Consider the following 11,766-nt stretch of genomic DNA (forward strand, 5'->3'; position numbering starts at 1 on the left):
ACAAGGAAATGACTACTCAAATAGCTTCAGATGAAAAATTTGGGGGAGTGATATCACTGGAGCTTTGTCCTACAAAGTCTCTCAATACTGGTCTTAAAGATGCCTTCTCATTTGGAGCTGCTGTCATTTTAGACCTTTCACAGCAGGGACTCAAGACAGAAAACAAAGAACAACTTAAGGAAAGACAGACTCCATATGCTTAAGGAAGGTGATCAGAAGTAAAAAACCACTTTAAGAGGCAGTAAAATTCTCAGCTCAGGAGAATAATTTGTTTGGGGAGACCATTCCTAAAGTCTCCACTTGAATCCTCTGACTCCTCTTGTAGAAGGATTTGCAGATGTTTTCCCCACTCACAAAAGCATTATTTTAGATGCATTTTATTGAGGCAACACAGACAGCATGGGTAGGCTTACCATGACAATTTTACAGGAATGACTACATTTGAAGCCAAGTTTCAATGTTTCTGCACTTTAAAAGTTGGTACAGTTGCCTAAATAACAAAAGCAAAATATCCCTCCAGGGAGAAGGAAAAAAAAATGACTACTTATTATCTAGAGAATTGTTTACACTACAGTATTTGTGCTACAAAGGTTGATTAAGTGATGTGAATAAAAGTGGTAAAGGGAATTAATTTTCGGCCATGGACTGCATTAGAGCTTAGGGCAGTCCCTCTCCTTCGCCAAGTGAGGATGCAGATTGGAGGGGATATGGTGCAGAAGCCACGCAAACAACTACTTTTGATCTATGCAGTCACTCAATGTGATTTATTTGCTCAGAAACACAGTAGGTGCAAGACTTCAAGCCCCTTAAGCACAGGTGATACACACACACACACACACACACACACACAGAGAGACCTTTAGAAGTTTCATTTCTCAGTCCTCAAAATTCCTCTGAGCTGCTCTGCCAGAGTGAGAATACCACCAGGTTTCTGGAATAGAGCTACTAGTACAGAGCAAGGGGGAATCTTTTCTTCATTAAGAAGATTTCCAACAATACAAATCCCTCTCACATAATTTGAGAATCCCAAAAATAATTCAAAATAACTTTTCACATAGTAATCCTGAAGTAGATTGCTTCAATGCTTCTGCCACAGCTCTGCTCTGGGCACTCTTCTGTGCAATCCTGAACAGTTTTGTTTTCTGCTGCATAATACACCTGAAACTTAATAGAGTGGAAGGCATAAATGTAATTAACACTTTGAAAAGTTAACAGAAGTGTTTTAAGGGGCAAGAATCTAGTTAAATGCATTTCACATAGGCAGATTATTCTAAATATTTATCTCCTTAAAATTACATCACATTCATATGACTTGTGTTAGTAGTATACACAGGAAATATAATTTTAAATAAATACTGTAAGGCTCATGTAGGACATCACAACAGAAAAGGAGGAATACCTTACTGGAAGAAGGTAGGAAAGCCTGTTCTCCACACTGAAGAGCCTCCAGTCTAGCTGATTGTTAAGGGAAAAAAAAAACAAACAAAAGCCCAGATGTTAACATGTAGCTGCTTTACTGAAAGATCCAACTCCTACAGGGACTGGCCAGTGTAAAGGTCCCACATTGCGTAACAGAATCTGTCCAAGCTGAACTCGGGCAACCCCTGAGGAGAAGGCATGTCAGTCCCTTTTTTCAGTTAATCCTTGGCTTTTTTCCAAAGACCACTCCAGAAAGGATAATTAATGCTAATTACAGGGTTCGGAGTTTTTTAAATGAAGTACACAAACCTCTGTCTCTATAAAACGGGGCCCTATTAGATACTGAAAGAAAGAAATTAAAGACTTCAAAGATTTTTTTTTTTTTACTAATTCTCTGAGCCATTCAGTGCATCTTGCATCAAAAATAAGTTGTATTAATACTAAATTGCTTTTAAAACAGCAGTGGTCTCTTGCTTGTGAGCCAGTCTACAGCTTTGAACTTCTATCAGGGTTCTTAAAGATGGGCAGGAGAAAAAATTGCAAGAGAAATACATTTTTCTTAAAAAAAAAAAAAATTGCATTTGTGGAGTTTCTGTTGAATTGCTCTAAACCAGGAATTAAAAGAACATAAAACATATGAATGTTCTCTCTTTAAAAAGTCAAAGTCTCAAAGTAGAATCAATTGATAACTTTTGTTTGTACAATATGCACAAATATAGCAATGCATTTACTTATTCGAATTCTATACCACACCTTAATTTTTTCTTTTTATTTACACAACAGTCATAAATATTTCATCTCATTCTCCCTTTCTTCCTCTCTGACAGATGACTTGTGTATTAAGCTTTCCTTTGCACTGTGCAAAAGGAAAAACGTTCTGGCATCAATTATGGTATCCTGGGGTTGCCCAAGGTTAGGATTTGGTACATCCTGGCCATATTTTCAAGTGTTCCTTTAGGTAGCAACAGTGGATAAATGAGTATGGCACTTCCTGCTACTACATTTTATTTGCACTGTTGTAGCTGCTGGATACCTGTCAGGTGGAAGCATCCTATTGTGACACACACTTAAGGGCACATGAGTAAAAGTTGTTGCTTCCTCAAAATGTCTACATCCAGGCAAGACTGTAATGGGAGAAAGAGTCAGATGTAAGGAAGCCAGAATCCCCAACAGAGTTGTCTTCAGTCAAAGGGATGAGAGAAGTACAACGTGCAATACTGTAAAGAGCTGGAAAAGTCAGGGGGAAAAGGTCAACTCAAACAATTTCTGCCACTTTATATAATTTTTCAAGTCCACTACAGAAGAGAATGCAAGAGTTCTGCTCTGAATTATTAGCAATCCTTTTGTTTCAATTTCTTGTCCTGAAAATGCAGTCCACAGGAAGGTCAAAGCAGCAGGGTGGTAGATTTTCCCCTCCCAATAGTCCAATCTCCCCTTCAACTAAACGGATTTGGGTAACAAAACAACTTGAACATAAAGCTCAGATCACTTCTTGCATACATTGTGCATGAGGAAAACCAGCAACTGATGTCAGTGGAAGCAAACTGAAGCAGTGCCAGGTTAAGTTGCACCAAAAGCAGGCCCATGTACCATATTGCAGAGAGGGTTTTTGCCAAACCTTCCTCAAATCTTGTCCAATCTCTTCCAATGCCAAACCCAGCATCTGAATCCTAGAGAACCATCAGAAATAAATCAAACTAGTCCCCAGGCTATCCACAGCAGAAGTAGGTCAGGTTCTGATGTGCATTTGAAACATGGAGACTTAGACATCCTTTCAAAACAGCAGCTCTTCTCTCATAAAATGATCAGTAAAAAGAGAGACAACATATTTATTTTCACTTTTTCCTTCTACTTCATCCATTGCAGAAGACACCTGAGCAAACAATTCTGTCTTTTTTTAATGAAATTCACCCAAAAAATGTAAATATGCATTTTTGATGACCTACACCTGAGCAGTCATTTAAAAGTTCATATTATATTTCTTTTTTCATATAATGTTCATATAAAATGCATTATGCATTTTCCTGACTCACTTCCAAATACTCTGAGAACAAAGAGGAATCCTTCACATCCCTCAAACAGCCAGAAATGTATTACATGACGCAGCTTCAGAGGTTAAAAAAAGCCTTTTAGCTTCAGCTGAATGCTATTCATTTCTGAAGGCAGAATTACTACTCTTGGTAATCTTTGTTACTTTATCTTTGAGGAAACCTTGTAATGAGATTATAATGCAATATTACTAATTTCATAGATTGCATGGTACTCAGGGTCAAAAGCAAACAATTCATTCAATTCTTAATGTAGACTTTTTCTTTCTCCTTCTCATAAGCTCTTGAACATCCCTAAGTATCTACATTTACTCCCAGTTCCCCATCACAGCTGTTTGCACTTACACCAAGTGAAGCTGATGCACATGGAAAATTTGACCACTCTGTATGGCAAACGTTTATTTTGGCACCTTTACATGACATGAGGGACAAAGGCAAATACTGAAAAATTACTGCTTCTCCCCACCACATCTCTGTGTGCTTCCACAGCCTCTTGACTATCTCCTGTGCTTCCCTGTGAGCAAGATCAGCTCCTCTTTCTAATCCTGGCAACTACCTTGTCTTCTTCAGCTTGAGTAAGCTTAGACCTACTTGAGCTGCTTTCCTGACAGAGTTCACATAAATTGCAGAGACAGCAAGGGTAAGATTTATACCTTTCCTCCTAAGGAAATTATTTGCTTTTCACATTTTTACTCATAGCTCAAGAGGCCAACCTAATCCTGCTTTCCATCTTGGTTCTCCAAATGAATGCAAAAATAAGATAATCTACTACTGCTATTTTAGCATAGAGTATTTTTCTGCATGACACTCACCACCACTTGCATTTGTAAAGTTTCTTCTCTGTTCCCCACACTGCACACCTGACCCCTGACCAGATCATTTCCTCAACATTATGAAACCTTTTTACTATGTACAAATTAATCTTTACTCCTGTCCAAAGGTTTACTAATATTGTATTTTAAAATGTTGGTTCTTCTCTGCTCTTTATTATAATCCACTTTAGGAAGTGAGTCCATGAACTTAGATAACTTTGTTACTCGCCAAGATGATTAATGAGGTGATCTTAAGTATCAATAGAGCAACACCAGCATTTTGAAAAACTATTTATATTACACAGCAAAAAAGCGATTTGTAACTTCCAGATAAAACAACTCCAGAATGGAGATGTTTCCTTCAGTTAAGTCTTTGTTTATCTTAACCATGACAAAAGCAGGCCCTGTTACTCTAGGTTGCATGCACTCCAACATGGAGTGGTTTACGTTCACTGGTTTCAGCACATAAACACAGAATGTTATCCTGTGAAATGAAGATGCGGCTCTGTGGAACTAACTTCTGTATTTATAAATTAAGCTTGTAAATGAAGAAACATTCCTGGAAGAGATCAAGACACTGGAGTGTTCCTTTCCTAAACATGATTCAGTATTGTACAAGTCAAAGCTGGAATGTTAATGGGTTGCATATAAAGCTTAAGACAAGCTGATTACAATGAAGTCTGCTTTCGACAGCTACCATCCTAACACTGACAACACATTGTACTCCACCACCAGGTTTCTTCCTCCAGCAGTTTGTATTTCTACTAAACACATAAGGAAATTTCTTCATATAAAGAGAAAATTAAGCTGTAGCTTCACCTGTCCAAAACACTAAAAGAAAAAAGCTGGCAGAAATAAAAAGCTAGGGTAAGAAAGAGGGATTTATAGCTTCACCTCTCTGTTTGTTTTGCAGCTTCTGTTCTTCTGTCCTTCCAGGGCAAGCTATGGTCAGAAATAGAAAATTACATGCCACAAAGAATGTCTTATCAGAAATCCAAGCTATGCTGAAAGTAGCAAGTGTCAAAACCACAGCAAAAGCCTTTCTTGTGAGATGTCTCAGCTTAAACACCTTGAGCATTTCAGATAAGGTTTACCAAAGCCTCTGGATATGATTTTCCAAGCTTCTCTAACTGTCCATTCTCAACCATGTGGATTACACTAGCTTGTTCAGCAGTCATTTTCCATCCTTTCTGCTGGGAGTTGACAGCTATATGAACATTCAGCTTTCCCAAAAGCAATCCTCAGCTTCCCAGGAGCAGCCAAGCCTCCTAAGTATGGCACCCAGGCCAGCCTCACCTTGCTACTTGACCGAGGAGGTTGGGGAGGGCAGTGCCAGGAGGCCTGAACAGCCCTGGATGTGAGCAAAAGCAAGCCAGCAAGAGCACTAGGGAGAAGACAGACAGACAGTAACACGCAGGATTCCTGTTAGCCCAGACACTGCTGAGCTGCTGGCACAGCTACCCCAATGCTGGCACAGCTACCCCCATTCTTGTGGCACTGCCAACACCTATGTATGACAAGGGCCAACCCAGACCTTCTATTACATCACAAAAAAGACTTGATGGTAGAGGCTATTTAAGATGCACCAGGATACAAATATTGCCAATTGATGAGCTCTTCAGCATTCATTGCCTCTTCTTCATTAATAGCTACAGTACTTGCATGCCTTCTCTTACCCCCTCCTGCAGCAAAGTCCCAGCAATCACAGAAGAGAAATACAATCTATACACACTGGTCATTAGTATCCAGACCACATTTTGGATAAAAGAATTCCTTCCTAAAACATGCACATCTATTTCACTAATACCAACAGCAACTTTCAAATTTGAAGTGTTAAGAAAGACTGTACAAGTTCACCAGAGGAACAGATGAGAGGTGCAATGAATAGAATTTTAGTGATGTTCTTTGTCCTAATTACAGTGAATAATACTTTGGCAGAAAGACCAGAGTCCTGATTGTTCCAGGAACTTCCAACAATCAACAGACTATTACCTCACTTATTTACACCAGAGACCTGATCTTCCAGTCACATGAAGCATGTAGCATGGGCTTTAAACACATGAACAGCCTAATTGACTTGTTTGGCACAACTGCAGTGCTGAGGAATGAACCTGAGACTGAAGCACAGGTTCTCCTGCTAAAGGCTTTCTCACTGCTCTGCATACTGAAATCACTCCAGCCTCCATTTCTTTCCCCTTCTAAAACATCTGTGATATACTCCCTGATGTCCTGCTACCCACCACATTGGCACAATTTATTTGAACATTCAGTTTACTGATGGCTTACTTGCACAAGAGCCCAGTGGAGTTAAAAGGCACAAGCGAGTACCCCAGTCACTGAGGAATGGCTGGAGAAGATTGAAAGGTTTGGCTTTGTTTGCAGCAGTTACAAAGGTTGTAGCTACATGAAAGCAGACTCCTGAAGTTCAACCCCCTGCTTTCGCCTGCACTGAGAACATACATCCAAATGCAAGACTTTAAAAAAGGGTAGGAAATTTTTTAATTCCAGGTCTCCAAAAATAAACTTCCTTTGATTCATGGATTGTCTAGGGCAGTGAAAGCTAACAAGGAATAAACCTAGAATTGGAAATCAAATAATCCTATTTAATTTTATGGTTGTTGACACAACTTGTTACATGTGTTTCCTACCAGAATAAATGAAATCATAGTCATCTGATTTCCAAATTACCATATCTATTGTTTCAGAAATACAGGGTGTAAATAATTGCAGTGCAATCGCCTATGTCTGGACCTCTCTCATCCGGAACCGTTATCAGGATTAGCATAAATTACGGTGCCATCTAATAATGAAATCACTGAACACTGATTGTGCCAGCTATTTAAACCTGTAATTATTGCTCATTAGAAACGTGTTTCACATTATTTGCCCCTTGCAGGCCCAAAGTTGTTGTCTAAAGGCTTCTGCAAAGAATTCTGCAGAGAAGACTGTGGAGAAATTTGAAACAATGGGCACGAATTTCAGCTGCAAATACTGGCTGTTGAAAGAAACACGTTGTGGGCACCATTCATCCAACCTGAAAGACATTTGGATCCGTTACTGCAAAGGAAAGTTGCAACAGGGAAGAGAGGAACACTCTGGTGTCATTCAGATAGGTATGAAGAATATGTCGTTTTCTGCTTAAGTGGACTGCTCATAGTGTTTGTTATCAGAGTACAGAATTAGCATAACAGACTCTAAATGCAATAAGCTCCTGACCTAGCCAGAGGGAAGGCCTTTTGGCAGCTCTTGTCATGGCTAGGTAAGGTTGGACAGCTACCTGGGACACCACACCAAAGGCAGTTAAGGACAGATGCCAGAACGAAAGCAAAAATTACTATAACCTTTGCATGCTCCTCTGTAAAGGGTTTGCAGAAGACAGTTGATTAAGACCTGTCAGTTGCCCTTCTGGATCAAGCTGTTTAGAAGATGAAATGGCTAAGAGGCTCAGATAAGTGCTCTTCAGTCCTAATACATATTTTTAATCCATTTTCCTTGACAGAGTGAAACCAATTCATTTTTTGCCATCTTCTTCCCACTGCACATGCAAAAACTTTTACAGAGGATAAAATAATAGCTGTTACCACTTTCAGAAGCAAAATGGTGCAAAAGCAAAAGAGGACAGACAAGTACATATCATTTTGAAAGACACACCTTAGTGCAACGATCTCAGCTGACAGTGATCCTATTCACCTTCACTGATGACTTCTTCCTCCAACAGCTGATTCAAACCACAGTTTAGAGTTCCATTCCTGTGGTGAGTGGGTTCCATAGACACACAAACAACTCAGCTGCCAAGGTGCACATCCCCTGCAGACCCTCATGGCAACTGGAAGCACACCTATGAAGGCTTGAGCACTCTTAAAAGTTTAGCATGTATTAGTGCTTCACAGAATTGTAGGAACCCATCTCCACTTCAGCCAGGATGCAGAAGGCTCAGAGTCTGCCCATTCTCTGAACAGAAGGCCCTTGTTTTACTTACCATGGGCTCTGCAACAGGGAGAGTCTCCAGCCTTCTAATAATTGAGGGTTTCTGCCCAGCTTCCAGCCACTTGCACCAACATATTGCCATGATGCAAGGTCAACAAACCTAATGATTGGATGGGGCATTTAATTAATGGGTTCTGTGTCCTTAAATTTCCTACCATCACCTGGCAGGCATTACAAGCCTTACCAGAGGCTGTAACTTGATATATGTAGCATATAAGAGAAACTGTATCCTTACATGGTGTTAGTGCAGCTCTTCGTTTTCACATTCAGCAACTGGCAGCTTCAAAAAAAGAAAAAAATGTTTTGTTGAATGTGTGGGACATAACATGTTCAAAAAGTAAGCCACAACTGTTCTGTTGACAGGTGTTTGCAAATAAAATTAAATATTCCAGGCAAAGCCAATCTAAGCTTTTTGTACCAATGTGATGCTACCTGCAGGTATTTGCCCTTAGATAAAGCTTTGCATTAATTGAATATTGCCTTACTTACACCTGTAGTCTGTGATGTTACTACTGCAAATATTTGAAATGCAATGTCCGATGGAAATAATAAGCTGACTTGGATAAAAAAAAAATTTAGGCAGTTCTTTTGGACCACTATTAGCTCTAGTTGTCTGCATCAGTACTCACTGTGGTGAATATCCTTAGAGAACTGTTAGTTAACACTCCCCCTTTCAAAAAAAAAGAGCCATTCTTGGCTGTTCCAATCTGTATCTGTGAATGATGTAGAGCCCAAGGGTATTTTCTTTTTCATTACCAAATAGTCTTCTCCAATAATTTGCTGGCACTAAGACAGATTCATTTTTTGGTCCTTCTCTACAACTTTTTGGCTTTGTCAGATCTTGCAGGTTTATTATTTATGTTTCTGGAGAGAAAAAACTCTAGGAGATTGTTTATTAAAAAGAAAATAAGCAGTTTGATAATTTGTCAGTCAGTAACCTTCAACCTAGACTGTGTGGATAACACTGGTTTCTATTGCACAGGATGATGGATACACTAAATGGAGGAAAAAAACCCATCTTACACAGAATTGTTAAACTTCATTAAAACTGTTGAAATCTTTAAAGGACTTGCAGTTTATAAAATAAATTGGTATTCTTTAACACCAAACAGGAGAAACTGCAATTCTATTCAAATTATTGTTCTGCTTTTTCTTTTTGACAGTAGAAACCAGGAATTTTCTTTCCATTTGACTGTAATATTACATTTGGTGCATTTATTCTGTTTTCTTCAAATAGAAGTGGTGATGTGTGGTGACAAGAAGACAGACCTCATATTACCATATATTTATACTCTGGAGAAGGAATGATGATACATTAATAGGTTTATTAAAGAAGGCTGCTGTCCTTTAGGCACTTAAAAGGACAAGGCATCAACCAGTTTCACAATTATCAACCCACTACCTATTTGTTTACCCAATTTAACATACCGAGAAGTAATCAAAGAGGAGAGATTGGGGAAAGAGGAGAGTTTAAAATAGCAGCAGTTAGCAAATACATCATTGGAGAGCTGAGAGATTTGTACACCTTGGACAAGATACCACAGCTCTGAAGTCATTTCACCATTTAATATGGATTAATTGGCTTGGTCATATTTCATTGCAAGGTTGTGTTAAAGCTTTGATTAAGAATTATCTTAGCATAGCTCTGACCAAGGGAGAAAAAGGATCACTGCTACTGCTGTTGGTACAAGAGCAAACCAACAGTCAATCATTCAGAGGAACTGTGTTAATGATACAAAACATATGGTTTGTACTATTTTGTGTATTTCATACCTGCTTTCATCTCCTTACCATCTCATACAAGATAATAGCTAAAGAAAACTCTAAAGAAAAATTAGGTAAAAATTTCCCAATTCCCTAGTCATACGATTGCATATAAAAGTAAGGCTACTGGGAAACACTATTATAAATATGAAGGGAAAACCAGTAAGTCATAAAATACCTGAGATACTCGATCTTAAATGAATCACTTCTCAATGGCCTGAAATAGCAGAAAGAGCCTCAGAGGAGGTAGAATATGGAGTCAAATGCCTCTGGGTAGTCAGTAGTATACACTGAACACAGATTGGCATAGGTCAGATAAAAATGCTATTATCACATTTAATAAGTGTGAGTATATAGGGTTTGTTGAGAGATGTATATTTTCCCATTACAACGTGCGTGTGTTCACATGCAGGTATGTTTAAATATGATATAATGTACTGGTATAAAGAAAATTGGGAGTTGAAATCTTAGTGTGGTTATGTCTCCCTAAAAGCCTGCCTAATAGCTCCAGGTCAGCGAGCCCTCAGCAACAGATGGCCTAGCTCCAAGCTGTAAGCAAAGCAGTATGGTTCTAAACTGAAAAAAAAAAAAACCACTAAAAAATTACACCATGAGAACTGGCTTTATAAATAAAGGAGATGATAGCCTGGTTGCTGAGAAGTCATTTCTCTCCACACAAGAGGGTAAGCTCTTTCTGGTATTTCTACATGTAAATTCTGAGTCTTAACCTCTCTGGGAGAGATAAATGTGATACCAGACTCTGGAGCATTACATATTCTCTCTGTCTCTGTCCCTTTCTCTCTGTATATATTAATTTTATAGATCTTTTTATTGTCTCAACTATACTGGTTGCGTGAGAAGCAGAACAATAGGCCAAGTACTTCCATTTCACACATGCCACCTCCATAATTCAACAAAGAATAGTAAAGAAGATCTATAAACTTGTTATAAATCAGTGCCCTAAACTAAATTAACCATTGAAATAGATTACCATAAAAATAATGTCATAAAAATATTCTTCACCTTTCTAGCCCGTGTATGTGTGTGTGTGCGTGTGTGTGCTTGTGTGTGCCCACACTCAGGCCACTATCCCAGCACCAAGGCCAGTGGTCATGCTAACCGTGTGGCAGGATGCCTTCCACAGCCTTGGAGGAGATACCAGGCAGGCCTGTGAGGATGAGCTTTAATATCTCTGTGTCTGGGAAAGTAACTCATAAACAGATCTCCTAAAATCTAATTACTCTACATAACTCACCTTTAGTAGTAGTGAGTCAGCCCCGCTTTCTTATTAGGAGTGAAGCACTAGTCTTTTTGGCTATATTTCCATATAACCAAAGGAGCACTTCTGGAAAAAAGATAAAACCCAGTTAATTTGCAGGCTAAAGGATATATCAATTTACACAATACACAGCCTATTCCAAGTCTGGGTCCTGCTCTGCTGTCCCTACACACCAACTCCCCCAGTATTTGACCTTTATGTACATCAAGCTGCATGAGAAAGGCATGTGTAAATACATGAAGAGTATACAGAGATGACTGGATGAAGTTCATTACTGGACTGATAAGGCAGTAGTTCAAGAGCTGGTAGGAGTTCTTCTGTCCAGCTGACAATCACTCTTTAAAAAGACGTAAGAACAGCAAAGCCCAAGGTGGTTCTCCTGCAGTTGGCACTTTCCTTACCCACCTCCAGCAGTGTTTTCTCTCGAGCTCACATGTTGCTATCATTTAGTTTACAG

At 39.0% G+C, this 11,766-nt stretch overlaps 1 long non-coding RNA gene across 1 annotated transcript; it reads right to left on the reverse strand.

Annotated features, from left to right (window-relative positions):
- Positions 1-1,399: 1,399 nt before the first annotated feature.
- LOC138111648 (uncharacterized) lies at positions 1,400-11,359 on the reverse strand. Its single transcript, XR_011151413.1, has 4 exons — positions 11,286-11,359; positions 8,502-8,546; positions 7,931-8,366; positions 1,400-1,455 (listed from the first exon to the last, which is right to left on the reverse strand). It is a non-coding gene; the product is annotated as an uncharacterized lncRNA (long non-coding RNA).
- Positions 11,360-11,766: the final 407 nt, after the last annotated feature.

Source organism: Aphelocoma coerulescens, chromosome 5, assembly GCF_041296385.1.
Source record: "Aphelocoma coerulescens isolate FSJ_1873_10779 chromosome 5, UR_Acoe_1.0, whole genome shotgun sequence".
NCBI lineage: Eukaryota > Metazoa > Chordata > Aves > Passeriformes > Corvidae > Aphelocoma > Aphelocoma coerulescens.